The 14,666-nt window shown below is 42.1% G+C and overlaps 1 pseudogene; it reads left to right on the forward strand.

Annotated features, from left to right (window-relative positions):
* Positions 1-1,623: 1,623 nt before the first annotated feature.
* Positions 1,624-1,940, forward strand: LOC102849849 (annotated as a pseudogene).
* The last annotated feature ends 12,726 nt before the right edge of the window (positions 1,941-14,666 follow it).

Below are 14,666 nucleotides of genomic sequence, written 5' to 3' on the forward strand. Positions count from 1 at the left end.
GTAAGCATTTTAATAAGTACTTCATAATAAAAGAAACAAAAGGGAAAGATTCCATTGTCAATGAGTTTTGGGATGTACTGGATTCACCAAGTGTCCTTACTGTGGGATGTTACAGACTTTGAAAACGTTGAATACATTATGAATCTTTGAGAGATCTCATGTACAGATTCTACTATCTTTGACTATGTAAAACCTTTTTCAACATTTCTGAATATAAGTTAGAGAAAAAGCTAGCAGCGAGTGGGTGAGTGCTGAGTGTTACAATGAGATGAGGAAGGTGAGGCCTGGATGGGTTGCTTTTCTCTCTCACCTCATATTTCCGATTCTTCTCTGTCAGCAGATAGGTTGTCCTTTTTATTGTGCCCTGGCCGTTGCACACACAGTCCTTCATGTATCCTTCTGTATGCATAGTAGCTACTACTTTTTCCCTATAGTCCAGCTTCTTCTACATCTTTCGTGTCAGAATGAATCATTCTTCTCCTGAACGTCACCTTTTGATTTCACCTACTTCCTTCCACCTTTACAACACAGAAAACAACGTAGAAAGTGACTCATGTGTGTCTCCCTCACTAGATGTAAGTTCCTTAAAGGGAGATGGCACACTTCAATAAAAAACAAAAACAAAGCCCCTTTACTATTCAAGTAGAATACATTTACAAAAGAGAGAACTTGACAGTTCTATTGAGCGTGGAATGGAATTGTGCTGCAATCCGGAAGGTACACAGTTCAAAGCCACCAACTGCTCCACAGAAGGATGGACAATCTCATTGTGCAATATACGACCTCTGAAAACCCACTGGAGTATCAGCTATGGGTCAATTCTGACTCAATAGTTCATAGCGACCCTATGAACAACAGATCTGAAACTTGTCCTTTGCTGGGCCAACCTCATCATCTCTGACACACTGAACCCATTGTGACAGTCACTGTCTGAATTAATTTCATTGAGGATCCTCCTCTCTTTTGCTGATCATCTGTCTTTCCAAGCATGATGTACCTCTCCAAGGAATAGCTTTTCCAAGTATTGTGCTCAAAGTTTATAAGACAAAGCTTTGCCTCCAAGGAACATTTTGACTGCACTTTCTCCAAGGCATTTCTGTTTGTTCTTTTGACAGTCTAGGGGATATTTGGTATGCTTTTCCCACATGACAGCTCAAAGGTATCAACTCTTCTTCTGTCATCCTTACTCATTGTTCAGCTTTCAGATAGACAAGAAGTGATTGAAAAGACCATGGCCTGAATCACCTTAGTCTTCAAACTGACATCATTGTTCCTCAGTAATTTGGAGAGGTCATTGACAACCGACTTGCCCAGTGCAGTATGTGTCCTTATCTCCTGACTGTTGATACCAAGGGTTTTGATTGTGGATCCAAGTAAGATGAAATTGTTGACAACTTCAATCTTTTTTTCCCCTCTGACATGATGTTGCTTATCAGTGGTGAGGACTTTTGTCTTCTTGATGTAGAGATGTAGTCCATATTGAAGATTCTAGTCTTTGATTTTCTGTAGCAAGCATTTAAAGTCCTCTTCACTTTGAGCAAGCAAGAGTATTGCATCAGCATAACATAGGTTGTCCTTCCATATGGCTGTCCTTGCCGCGGCAGCCATCGACGTGCAGCAGCCATGGCAGTGCGCTACCCTATGGCTGTGAGCCTCAACAAGGGCCACAAAGTCACCAAGAACGTGAGCAAGCCGAGGCACAGCCGCCGCCACGGGCGCCTCACCAAGCACACCAAGTTCGTGCGGGACATGATCGGGGAGGTGTGTGGCTTTACGCCCTATGAGCGACGCGCCGTGGAGCTGCTCAAGGTCTCCAAGGACAAGCGGGCCCTCAAGTTCATCAAGAAAAGGGTAGGGACAGACATCCGCGCCAAGAGGAAGGAGAAGAACTCAACAACGTCCTGGCTGCCGTGAGGAAGGCAGCTGCCTAGAAGGACTGAGTGCGCCCCACTGTCCCCCAAAGCCCATCTGATGTAATAAAGTGTAACCAGCGGTCAAAAAAGAAAAGAAAAGAAAAAAAAAACCAAACCAAAAAACCCCCATAGCTTGTTAATAAGTCTTTCTTTGATCCCGATGTCACATTTTTCTTCATGGGGTCCAGCTTCTTGAAAATTTTGCTCAGCTCCACATCTTTTTAGTAGATGTGGAAGGAAAATACAACCCTGACACATACCTTTCCTGATTCAAGACCATGCAGTGTTCCCTTGCTTTATTCGGACAAGAGCTTCTTGGTCTAGGTATGTATAGGTTTTGCATGAGCTTAATACAGTGTTCTGGGAGTCACATTACTCTCCGTGTTAGCCATAATTTGCTGTGACCCACATAGCCAAATGCCTTTCCATCGTCAATAAAACATGAATAGACATTCTGCTGGTGTTCTCTTCTTTCAATCACTGTGCCAAAAGAACAAACAAATTTGTCTTGGCGGAAGTGCGGCCAGTATTATACTTGCAAGGATGCTGAATTGCAAGAATGCTGAAACTTCGTCTCCCATACTTTGGACAGGTTTTCAGGAGAGGCCAGCCTTTGGAAAAAAAATCATACTGGAAAAAATGGAGGATCAGTGAAGTGGAGTAAGATTCTTCAGGAGACAGATCGAGACATTTTTGTGTACGTAGAGTCAGAACTGATCCATAACTGACCCTCCAGTGGGTTTTCAGGGGCAGTAAATTGTGTGGGAGGAGATTGTCTATTCCATGGAATAGCTGGTGGGTTCCAACCGTGCACCTTTCCATTGACAGCTCTATTCCTCACCACTAAGCCATCAGAGCTCGCCTAGGCTGGTATAGTGACTGTAATAATGACCTTGAGCATGGAGGAGATTGTGAGGATGATGCAGAAAAAGTTTCACTTACTTGTTTAGAGAGTTGATTCAACAACCCTAACAACCACCACCACCTAACAGCAACATCATACACAACATATGTACATATAAAGTATCACTGGTTTTGCTTTTCCAGAAAATACAGCTTGAGACACTGTTCTTCTGAATATCACCCATAATTTATTGCTGTCCACAGAATTTAATGCTTTTGCATAGTGAGCAGAACAGTGACAATCCATTGGGAGATCTTTAATAAACTGAATGAGAGACGCTGGAGTCTCAGACCAGGGTGATGGGGTAATAAAAAAATAGCTTCTGCTTGTGTTTTGAAAGTTGGTGGTTTTTAAAAAAAATTATGTTTCAATCAAGTATATTTTTTCCTACTTCCTCCCTCTACCCCCAAACCATTTCAGCCTGTGATTTCTCCCTGTCCCTATCTTTATCCCTCCTGACTTCTCCCCTTTCCTCTTTCGATATCCATATACATCTCCCTGGTTATCCTTTTGTTTTTACAATAATGGTCTGTACAGTATTTGTTCCAACATGCTCGAGTTAGTGCACTCAGCATAATACTCTCCCGTGTTATATATAGAATTTGTCCAAATCCTTGCTCTTGAGTGCTGCGTAGTATTCCATCATGTAGATGTACATACTTTCTCAATCCAGTCATTGTTAGTGAACATTTTGGCTGCTTCTATGTTCTTACTATTGTGAATAATGCTGCTATGAACATCAATGTGCAAATTTCCATGTCTCAGTTCTGTTTTCCTTGGGGTATATTCCTAGCAGTGATATAGTTGGATCATATAGAATCTCTATGTTCAGTTTTGGGGGACATGCCCAACTGCCTTCCAGAGTTGGTGAACCATTTTACAATCACATCAGCATTATATGAGAGTTCCAGTCTCTCCATACTCTCTCCAACATTTATAGCTTTCTGTCCTGTTAAACTTTGCCACTGCTACTGGGATGAGATGGTATCTCATTGTAGTTTTGATTTGTGTTTCTCTTATTGCCAATGATTTCAGGCATTTCTTCATGTACCTGTTGGCCATCCAAATGTCTTCCTCTGTGAAAGGTCTTTCTATATCTTTTGCCCATTTTGTAATTGGTTTATCAGACTTTTTCTTGTGGAGACCCTGTAGTATTCTGTAAATTTTCTTTATGAGACCCTTGTCTGATATAATATTACCAAATATTTTTCCCCAGTCAGCTGGTTTTCTTTTCATCATCCCTTTGGAAAAGGCTTTTAATGCACACAGTGACTTAATCATTGTAAGGTCCCATTCATCAATGTTATCCTTTCTTAGTTGTACATTTCTGGCTGTATTTTCCAGCCTCTTAACACCATAGGCTAGGCCTTCTAAATTTTGTCTCATTTTGTCTCCTATGATCTTTATGGTTTTGGCTTACTCCTAGGTCTCTGATCTACCTTGAGTTGATTTTTTTATGGCGTGAGGTTTGTTGAAAGTTTTTTAAAAGGTGTATGTGAGGGTGAGGGAGACAGGAGTCAGGAACATCTTAGATTCTATGATTCCTGGTTCTGGCCTTTGTCCCACAAGGTCTCGTGTTCTCCTTTGTATGCCTAAATCCTGCCTTCCAGCCTCAGTATCCCAGGTGAGTAATACTCACTTAGTGGCCTCATTGTCCTTTCTCTTTCCAATCCATTGTTATGAACAACTCTCTCCTCAACTGCCCCCCCTCTTCATTTTGAGCTCAAAGAATTTATTTTGAAAGTGAGAAGATTTCTTTCCTCTTTAGTTCCCACTAAAGCATTTTTAGTTCTCCCTAAGGACACTTGAATGCCTGTGACTGATCAAGAAAACCACCACAGAAAGGGGGGCACAGTTGATTAAAAATTCAAGATAACTTGTCCTTTAGTTTACTTTTTGTTCATTTCCACATAGAATCAGACAACCTTTAGTGTTAGAACTGAAAGACAACTGAGAGGTTATGTAATTTGGAACACGAGAAAAACCAAGGCTCAGGGAGGTAAACTGAGGCCCAAGCCCAGTTACTGCTGATAACTGAGCAGCTTGCTCAGAGGAGGTACCGCAGGTCTTCATTCTCAGAGAAATGACCCTCCCATGACAATAAAACTCAGGTTATTCCATCTGTGAAATTCCTTTTTTGGGTATCTTCTCTGAATTTCTTGCTCGCTTTTGCTTCTGCCCCCCCCCCCAACTCCTCCTCATCTTTCCCCAGACAGGCTCCCTGGATGAGGCTTCTCAGTTTCAGACATTGTTCTGGTCCATTGCACAATCACATTAATAGCAGACATGTCCCTGAAAGGCCTGGCACGCTCTTCAGGTCCCCTATGGTAACTTGGCCCTGTGATGGGCAGCCTCTTTGAGGGCTGTGTGCCTGAGGGGAGAATAGCCAGCATCTGCCTCCTCCCCAAGTGTCCAGCATGGCAGACTACCTGCCCCCTAATGGGCTTGACCCCGCTGCCTGTTCACCCCCACGTGGAGTCCAGCAGGACTGCCTCAGTTGGGGGGTGGTATTTAGGGTATTCTCTCCTTGCCAGCCCCAGGCCTCCCTACAATAGCAGCAGTGTCTCTTCCTGGCTTGGGTGATGTTTGAATTAACGTAAACAAACACAGGCAGTGCAGCTGGTTGTTGGAAGGGAAGGGTTCTGGGCCAACGCTCATAATTTGTGGTCACGTCTGGTTGTAGGAATCCAAGCCCAGGCCTGTCTCCTTGAGTTAGAGTTTGCTGTTGTGTCCTTGGGAGGAAGGCAGGTCGCGGTTGCTTGGCTGGTTGCTGAATGCATTACAAAAACTCACAAATGTAAGCCCCACGCATTCAGAGCACACATGCACCGCACATATGCACGGCACACAGGCACAGCACACATGCACGCATGCACATACACACCTCCTCCCCCAACCTAGATGTCTTTAGGAGTCGGCCGCCTAATCCCTTGTACCTCCCTGTGCAATTGTGGTTCCCACATTGAATCTCTTTACTCTTCTCTGGATTCCTGGCTCTGAGGGGTGAAGTGAATCAGTTGTCCAAGACCAAAGGTAGTGGGAGGCAGAACAAGGTGTCATCCTCCAGCCTGAGCGATCCCCCAATTCCATCTTTTTCCTGCTGCATTGCTGGCCAGGGGCCTGCCAGTTCCTGTTAGAGATGCTCTAACATTTCTGCTCTCAAGGTTAATCACCAGGCTTAGCTCTGCCCCAGGGGCAGCACTTACCAGCTCAGCCCTCCCCAGGTCTGCAGAGGTTCCCTTCATTGGATCACTCTACCCTTTCCTGCTCCTCTGAGCGCTGCAGACCATCCATCTCTCGGCCCAGAGATGATTTGATTAATGACGTTGTCCTCTGCTGCTCCCTTTCTCCCGGTCCTGTTCTTATGTGCAACCTGACAGCTGCTGTAATGGAGGAAGCGAGGGGCCAGTATTCAGGCAGCTGACCTAGGCCTGGCTTCTTGTCGACCTTGGGGTGTCCCGCACCTGCATCGATAACAGTATCTAGCAACAAGGAGGCAGCCTGGGTGAGGCAAATGGTTAAGTGCTCAGCTACTTGCTGAAGTGTTGATGGTTTGAACCCAGCCAGAGGTGTCCTGCAAACAAGGCATGGTGATCTATTTGAAAACTCTCTGAAGCAACCATACCCTGTACACACGGTAGGGCCATGATTCAGAGTTGACTTGGTAGCAAATAAATAACAGCAGAAAACAAAGAGATTTGGAGTGCTCTATCTGGTCACCCCCAATTCTAAAGCTCTGTGCTCATCTTTTTAAAAAGTGGCCAAGCAAATGAAACAACAAAGCTTTCAATATCTCCCTAAAAAAATACTCTAAAAATCCAAACCCTCATCTGGCTGGGATGCCTTTTGTGATGTGGGGAGGGCATTTTTTAATGTGGTTCTAAGATTCTAATACGGTTGCTGCTAAAATTTCGTCAAGAAATACGAAGCAGAGGATGATGGAAGACCTTAATCCCTGAAAGTCCTCTAAGCAATATTTCTAATATATATTTTGTCAGAGATGTGATGCTCTCTGCTTAGGTATTTCTAACAAGCGCTTTCGCCAAACAAATCTCTTTGAAAATGCATTAGATAACACCGTTCCTTCAATTCCGTATCTTCCTTTCTGTCTAAACTGAAAAAGCCAGTTCACGTTATTAATGACAAGTCATTTTGCAGAGTGCCCCGGTTAATAGAAGAGATAACAGGCAAAATATAAATGTGTAATACTAACATGCTGAAGATAAAACAGAGGCCTAATGCTGAATGTATAATGTGGAACAGCAGGGAACACATTCCTGGCAGGGTAGAAAGTCTCAACCAGAGAACTGTGGCTATCGGCTGGACCTTACCCAAGCTACTGCGTTCTCATCTATTATTTCTCAGCTATGGTTTGAATTGTGCCCCTCAAAATAGGTGTTAGAGGCCTGATCCCCATAGCTGTGGATGTAATCCCACTTGTGGTTATAGTTTTCTGTTTTTTTAATGAGGCCTGATTAGAGTAGAGTGAAGTCCTAAACTTCCGAGTGGTGGAAAGAACAGATTAGGTGAAGAGACAAATGCAATATGTACAGAAGTCAGGTAATTGCTGCTGTTGGGGCAGATGCAGCTTAAAAGCCAGGACTGCCAAGGATTGCAGGCCACAGCGTGCTGGGAAATGTGGAGGAGAGGCAGGTAAAGAGAGGAAGACCCTCAACAAGATGGATTGACACAGCATCTGTCCAAAGGGCTGAAGTGTATCAGTGGTCCTGAAGACGGCACAGGACAAAGTTCAGGTCTGTTGTTCATAGGGTCACTAAGAGTTGTAGTTGATTCAACAGCACTTAATAACAGCGGAGGCTGAAATAGAAAACTGAAATCTCCCTCCAAAAAGCCATATTCTCTTGTACGTCAAAGCTCCTGAACTAGGGGAAAATAGTTTTTTGTGTTTCCAAAACAGCAAGGCTACATCCTAAGATCATTCTTGAACCCAAATCCTAGAATTTCAGAGTTACAAAGGTGGCTTTCAGAAAATTTTGAGGATTAGGAGCCTGAGATCCAGACAAGTGAAGAGGCTAATTTAAAGAAATACTACTGGTTTGATGGGAATGTAAAATGGTACAACCACTATGGAAAAACAGAGGTGCAACCATTCTGGAAGGCAGCTTGGCGCTTCCTCAAAAAGCTGAACATAGAAATTCCATATGACCCAGCTATTCCACTACTTGGAATATACCTTGAGAATATGAAAACTGAGGCACAAACTGAGATTTGTACACCAATGTTCATAGCAGCATTATTCACCATCACAAGAATATGAAAACAGTCCAAATGTCCAACCACAAATAAATGGATTGAGAAATTATGGTACATTTACACAATGAAATACTATGCAGCATGCAGGAGCAATAACTTTGTAAATTATTACCTAACTTGAGAGGGACTAGAGAGCATTATGCTGAGTGAACTAACTCAGTCCCACAAGGATAAATATTGTGTAAGACCGTTATTGTAGAATGAGTATAAGGATCCAGGAGGGGTGGGAGAGGCTGGAAGCAGAGGGATGTGGATATACAGGGGGACGAGGAGATTAATCATTGGGTTGTACAATCTGATGGGTGAGGGGGTGAGGGAAATGGAAAGAATTTGTTAGAATTTGTATTATAATTTTGTAAATAAACTAGTGAAAAACAAAACAAAACAAAAATAAAGAATAGGGTATTTATGGAAAAATGGTAAACATTAAAACACATTAAACAGATACAAATTGGAGAGAGATGTTGCATTTACAGAAATAGGGAACTAATAGAGTAAGAATTTATTTCTACTGAAAATAAAATGTTGAAAATGTCTTTTCCTTGGAAAGAAATATCATGCGTGGAAAGGTGGAGGGACACTGAAAGAGAGGAAGACCTTCAACCAGATTGACAAAGTGACTGCTGCAATGGGTTAGAATATGTCAAAAATGATGACGATGGCACAGACAGGACAGGATTCTTAGGGTCACTATGAGTCATTCTTGACTCAGCAGCACCTAACAACAAAAACAACAACAACAACAACATTTGATCCAGCAACCCAACTACTAGATACATATTCTAAAGAAATAAAAGCTGGAGCACAGATAGAAATATGCACACCTGAGTTCTTTCCTCCCTCCTCTGTGGCAGTTTATATTATTTTGATAACATAGCATGGCAGCTAGACCACCTCAGGAATGTAATATATTACAATTTTCCCATTGAAGCTTCTGTCTTACACTTTGGGCTCTCTGAATGTTCCCTCTTGGCACTAAAGTACAACATGGTCCCCCTAATCATTTCTCCCTAATCTGTAGAACAATATTGTACTACATTAAATGTGTATTTTACAAATACAATTAGCAGCATCACTGAACTTTCCATAATTGTGGTTCTACAGCATTAAATACTTGAAAATAAGTAGATTATTGTGAAACTAAAGTTTTGCCTTATTTCTATAGCTCTTTCAAATGCAATTGCTTCAGAACCATGCTTGGATATCACTCAAATTTTTATTGTGCCATCCATAAATAGCAAACACTCTGCTTTCTAGGTTATATACACACCCCCATGTTCTTAGCAGATTTATTTATAGTATCAAAGAGATGGAAATAACTCCAATATCCATTAATGGATGAATGGTAAAAGAAACACTAGAATCCTACCCAACACTGAAGAATGATATAGAATCCAAGACATTCACTCTAACATGGATGAATCTAGAAGGCACAATACTGAGTGAGAGAAGTCAGGCACAAAACTGTAATTATAGTATAAGATCACTACTGCAAAAACTAAAGAAAGGTTTATGGACAGAATGATTTCTGGATGGTTACCAGGGAAGGAGGCAAGGAAGAGAGGGGCTTAAAAATTAATTCTAGGCCCTTATTAAGACAGGTGAATGCACACCCATGTTTATCATGGCTTTGTTCACAGTAGCAAGGAGTTGCAAACAACCTAAGTGCCCATCAATAAACAAATGGATAGAGAAACTGTTGTGTATTCACACAATGGAATACTACGCTGCATTGAAAAACAAGGAACTCATACAATATTATTAAAAATGGGTGACCCTGGAAGACATTATGCTGAGTGAAGTATCTCAGTCACAAAAGGACAAATACTACATAGTGCCACTGTTGTTAAACAGGACTGACATTGAGGTTGAGGAGAGACTGAGAAAGATGGGATAAATGATGTATTGTTGTTGTTATGTGCCGTCGAGTTGCTTGAGACTCATAGCAACCCTATGTACAACAGCCCTAAACTCTGCTCTGTCCTGTGCCGATCACACTGTCTCTGACACTCCCATCCCAGTCACTGAATCAATCCACCTCATAGAGGGCCTTCCCCTCCTGCGCCGTCCCTCCACCCTCCCAAGCATGATGTCCTTCTCCAAGGACCGGTCTCTCCTCACAACATGTCCAAAGTATGTCAGAAGAAGCCCCAGCCAGAATCCTTGCCTCCAAGGAGCCACCCGGTTTAATCCTTTCCAGGATGAATCTGTTTGTTTTCCTAGCAGTCCATGGTATTCTCAATACTCTTCTCCAGCACCACAGCTCAAAGGCATCAATTCTCCTTCTATCCTCCTTGGTCATTGTCCAACTCTCTGATGCATAACAAGTGATTGCGAAGACCATGGCCTGTATCAGACGCACCTTAGTCTCCAGAGAGACACCATTGCTCTTCAGTACTTTGGAGAGGTCCCTAACAGCAGACTTTCCCATGGCAATGCGCCTTTTAATTTCCTGGCTACTGGTGCCAAGAGTGTTGACTGTGGAGCCAAGCAAACTAAAGCTGTGTACAATCTCAATCTCTTCACTATCCATCCTGATGCTGCCAATTGGTCCAGTGGCGCATTAAAACAGATGGGGGAGCAAACTGTTTGAAAGGGATATCTGATTAGGTATTTTTGTCATGACGGGAGTTGAGAGCGAAGGCTGCATGGTGGAGTGGACCTGGGGTTGGAGGGATTGTAAAACAATGAAAGAATTTTTCTTTTACTTTTCAAAGAGAAGAGTGAACTGGGGCAGGGGAGTGGGTGGCAGGGAGAAAAGTGTAACAGTGAGTGAATGGAAATCCAAAGTCTCTGTAAATTTTCATTAAAATTAATAATAATAAATTTTTTTTTTAAAAAAAGGTGAAAGGAAAGGCAGTGCACAGAAGAGGGTAACCAGGCTTTGTAACTATGTTAATTGTAAATAGTGTTACAAAACAAACTGTATATAAATGGTTGAATGAAAACCCAAACAAATTAATGAATAAATAATTAAATAAATGCTTGCTGCCAGGTAGAGACAGGAAATTTGGAGGATAGCTGTCTGGGCAATGAATTGGAAGAGATCCATATTTGTTCCCATTCCCAAGAAAGGGGATCCAAAATGGGGAAACTATCAAATAATATTATTAATATTACATTCAAGCAAAATACTGCTGAAGATTATTCAGAAACAGCTAAAACAGTACATAGATAGGGAGCAGCCGGAAGCTCAAGCAGGATTTAGAAGAGGCCATGGCATCAGAGATATCATTACTGATGTAAGAAGGATCCTGTCTAAAACTAAGGAATTTCAGAGGAATGTCTATTTGTGCTTTATTGAATAGGCAAAGGTGTTTGGCTGTGTGGATCATAACAAATTGTGGCTGACATTGAGAAGAATGGAAGTCCTAGAGCACTTAATTATGCTTATGCGAAACCCTATACCTGGACCAGGAATCTATTGTGCAAAAGGAGCAGGGGAACACTGCTTAGCTTAAAATTAAAAAGGGAATGTGTCGGAGTTGCATTCTTTCCCCATACCTATTTAATCTGTATACGGAACAAATTATTCAAGAAATTGGACTCTAGGAAGAGGAATGTGGCCTCAGAATTAGAGGGAGACATCAATAACCTGCGTTAAACAAGTCATACACAACCTTGCTTGCTGTAAAAGAAGAGGACTTGCACTTGTTGCAGAAGATCAAGCAATGCAGCTTTCAATATGGACTGCATCTCAATGTCAAGAAAACAAAAATTCTTACCACTGGGCCGATAGGTAACATGATGGATGGAGAAGAGACTGCAACAACTGTCAACAACGTCATCTTTCATGGATCCACAGTTAACACCCTTGGTACCAGTAGTCAGGAAATAAAGAGGTGCATTGCATTGGGAAAGTCTGCAGTTAGGGGCTTCTCTAAATTATTGAGGAGTAATGATGTCTCCTGGAGGACTAAGGTGTGTCTGATTCAGGTCATGATCTTTTTTTATCACTTGCTATGCATCTGAGAGTTGCACAATGAATAAGGATGACAGAAGAAGAATTGATGTCTCAGAGCTGTGGTGTTGGAGAAGAGCACTGAACATCCCATAAACAGCCCAAAGAACGAACAGATATGTCTCTGAAAGGTTGCAGCCAGAGTGCTCTTTGGAGGCAAGAATGAAGAGGCTTCATCTTACATACTTCGGGCATGTTGCTAGGAGGAACTATTTCTTAGAGAGTGACATGATTCTTTGAAGGGTGGAGGTTTGACAAAGGAGAGGAAAATTCTCAATCAGGTGCTTGACATGGTGACTGTTGCAATGGGCTCTTGTGTATCAGGAAATGTGAAGTTGGCATAGGATAGGACAGGGTTCAGATCTTTGTTCATAGGACCGCCATAAGTTGTACTCATCTCTGTAGCACCTAACAACAACAAGTTAGAGACAGAGGTCATTAGGGACCTTTACTGACTCCCACTGCAGCATTTTGCTCACTATTCTTTTTCAGTCTCTTCTCTTGAGCTCTCCTTGTCAGCTTCACATGAGTGTGGGAAGCAGAGATTTAGCACATGGAATTCAGAGCATAGTGTGTCCCAATCTCAGCTCTGCCAGATATGGCATTGGCATGTTGTGTATAGCTTAAGTCCTCCACTTTGCAAATGCATGAATGAGCTCTTTGTATTCTGCATACGTAGTAGGAGCTCAGGCAAATTGTTGTTGTTACGTGCTGTTGAGTCAAAACTGACTCATTGCTGACCCTCTAGTGGGCTCACAGGAAAAGATTGCCCATCTTTCTCACATCAAGCAGCTGGTAAATCGAAACAACCTGCCTTTGAGTTGACAGTGCAACCCCTTATCCACTAGACCACCAGAGCTCTTCTTCAGAAAAATTTTTGTTGTGGTTGTTGTGTACTGTCGAGTCGGAACAGATGCACAGCTGACCCTCCAGCCACATGGGAGTTGATTGCCCATCTTTCCCCCACAGAGCAACTGGTGGATTTGAACTTCATTCCTTTGTGTTGGCAGCACAATGCCTTACCACTAAGGAATGTGGTTCAAATCCACCAGCTGCTCTGTGGGAGCAGAACAGACAATCTCCTGTGTGATTTACTGCATCTGAAAACCCACTGGAGGGTCAGCTATGAGTCCATTCCAATCCACCACAGCAGCACCAGGAACAAGCCACATCAGGGGTTGATTATTATTACCGCTTTATGATTTTCATTGTACATTTTCTGCCTGGAAGTGGAGGTAGGATTGAAGAGCCTTGGGAAATCTCATGTGTCTCAAAATTTGTGTATTTCCTTGACAGGGATGAGTCATGAGGCTCAGTATCAGAAGAAACACAGTAGTTGGCTAAAAAGAAAAAAAAAGGATGTTTAAAAAATTGGCTAAAAGGGAGGGGGTGGAGGGGAGGGCGGGGAGAAAAGTGTAACAATGAATGAATGGAATTCCAAAATCTCTGTAGATGTTCATGGAAATGAAAAATAAATAAATTAATTTTAAAAAGTTGGCTAAAAAAAAGGCTAAAGGCCTGTTCTTTTTTTAATTTTTTTTTTAAAGTCCTGTTCTTTAGGCCCACTGAGCATTAAGATGAAAGGGGAAACTCTTAAAACAGTACTTAAGGCATAGTAAAGTGGATGTGTTGGGAGGGGGAGGGAGGGGGGGTTGTATAACAGTGAAAGAATGATTTTTTTTTCAAAGAGAAAAACGAACTGGGGAAGGGGGTGAGTAGGGAGGAAAATGTGAAACAATGAATGAATGGGGACGGGAATAAATATTAAAACCCCCAAACAAACAGTAGCTAAGGCTTTTGAAATAGATTTGTGAACTCTTCTTTTTTTTTTAAAAAAAAATAGCATTCAGTTTATTACAAATATTTAGTATTGGCTTCCCATATTTCCCCCCTTTTGTTTTTATCATAATTATGTTATTATCTAGATGATCATGCATTTGTGAACTCTTAAGACATGAACTCTGAGGTCACAGAGGTTGTGGAACCCCTTCTGCAGATTTGGACTTGAAGGACCAGCACCTGTCTATATAAATGGCATGGAGGTGGAGAGCCACCCTGAATGACCGCTGATGTCTTTTCCATAGCAAAGAGTGGAGGCTTCCCACTGCAAATATTAATGAGTTGGTCTCATTTTATAAATATTAAATGAATTCAATTCCCCAAATCCTGATGGGGAAAAAAGAGGACTTGTCCTTGAGGGTTATGAACAAACTGAAAACAGAATTGCAGCTAGATGAGCTTTGAAGAGTTTGGATTTAGGGATTAGAAAGCAAGTGTGCGCTCCAGCTCACAGCCTTGGGCAGGTGACCTCAGTTTCTGCACCTGGGGAATGGGCAGGGGGGAAACATTAGTTCCCTCTTGATAGGGTTGAACCCGAACTAGTGAGATAATACATATAACATACTTAATACACTGCCTAGCACACAGGAAATCTGTCATTAATCCTAATTATAATGGTAATTGATTTTTTTAAAATGCTAACTAAGGCCACATTTAATTACAATCCTCAACAAAAGTCTTTGCTATCTTGTTGGAACCAACTCATTGCTGACCCTCCAGGGGGTTTTTCAGAGACTGTAAATTTCACCGGAGGAAATTGTCCATCTTTCTCTCC

Source organism: Elephantulus edwardii, unplaced genomic scaffold (assembly GCF_000299155.1).
Source record: "Elephantulus edwardii isolate Elephantulus edwardi_28Jun2011 unplaced genomic scaffold, EleEdw1.0 scaffold00036, whole genome shotgun sequence".
NCBI classification, from domain to species: Eukaryota; Metazoa; Chordata; class Mammalia; order Macroscelidea; family Macroscelididae; genus Elephantulus; species Elephantulus edwardii.